Source organism: Triticum aestivum, chromosome 4A (genome assembly GCF_018294505.1).
Source record: "Triticum aestivum cultivar Chinese Spring chromosome 4A, IWGSC CS RefSeq v2.1, whole genome shotgun sequence".
Classification (NCBI taxonomy): Eukaryota; Viridiplantae; Streptophyta; class Magnoliopsida; order Poales; family Poaceae; genus Triticum; species Triticum aestivum.
Genome location: NC_057803.1, coordinates 505,184,437 through 505,185,523, shown reverse-complemented (window position 1 = coordinate 505,185,523; position 1,087 = coordinate 505,184,437). Strand labels below are relative to the sequence as shown.

At 56.0% G+C, this 1,087-nt stretch overlaps 1 protein-coding gene across 2 annotated transcripts in view; it reads left to right on the top strand.

Annotated features, from left to right (window-relative positions):
• The first annotated feature begins 417 nt into the window (after positions 1-417).
• The window catches only part of LOC123086617 (transcriptional corepressor SEUSS), an 8,509-nt gene continuing 7,839 nt past the window's right edge, over positions 418-1,087 (top strand). The window contains exon 1 of one of the 2 annotated variants that reach the window (XM_044508387.1): positions 418-892. The gene's annotated coding sequence lies outside the window, so the exon portion shown is untranslated. Of the gene's footprint in view, positions 946-1,087 lie in introns of both variants that reach the window. The other variant, XM_044508388.1, reaches the window with a different exon arrangement.

Genomic DNA, 1,087 nt, shown 5'->3' with positions numbered 1-1,087 from the left:
AATATTTTTTCTTACATGAATGACAACTAATTGTAAAAACCTCTGCATTGTTTAGATGCTTTTATTTACTAGACTAGACTAGAAAAAAGTCGACCTATAGTATACTAAAGAAAGTCTGACTCGGAGTTTACTAAAGCTCCACCTGCGTTTTCATCGCAACGTGCGTGACAAGAGGAGGATATCCCCGGGCGGTGCCACACCGTTGGCCATGGCATGGGCACGGAGCACGCGCTCCATTGACTTCTTTTAACCTCAGCAGCGCATCACACAAACAAAACTGAAAACAAAACACCCGAGCAGAAAGAAAAACACCATCCTAATCAGACCCAGCTCCACCGCACCCACCCACCTACCCTCTCACCACCCCGCGGGCCCCCCGCGGGGCTGGCCCTACGCTTCGGCGACCGGAGCATGGAATCCTCGAGGTCGCGCCCCCCGGATCTTAATCAAATCGAATGGGAATTTTGACGTCCGCAAGGACAAAGCCTCAGAATTTTCTGCTTCCGCCTCCCCTCTCTCTCCCTCTCTCCTGTTTCGTCTCGCTTTCTCTCTCCTCCTCGCTCCGCCTCCCCTCCTCCCTCCCTCCTCCAGTCCACAGACCCAAATCCCGTCGCTCGCACACAGGGACGAGAGGGAAAGATTTTTTTAACGAACTGAATTTTTTTTATCCCGCTGTTATCTCCCTCCGAGCGGCAGCGCAGCGGGGAAGCCTAAACCCTAGCCGGAGCGGAGCTTATCCGGCGCGGCGGCGGCGGTGGTGGCAGTGCTGCTCCTCGCGGCAGTGCGCGGCCGACGGCGCGTCCCTGCGGGCCTCGCCGCGCGATTTGGCGCGGGTTCGAGCTCTGGATCGCCGGATTCGGGGCGGACTGGATTTTGCTGGCTGGTTGCGCCGGTGAGCGGCGTCGGGTTCCGGCGTGTTTCGCTCCGTGGGTTTTCGGTGACGAGGTCGCTGTTGATGCTGCTGCTCCTTAATTGTTTTCTCATTTTGCGTGTTTGGGCTCGGGATGCTGCGATCTAGTCGGGGAGTTGGGGTTGCTTAATTCTGCTCGTGTCTGGTGCCTTGCTCGTTTTTTTTTGTGTGTGTTGG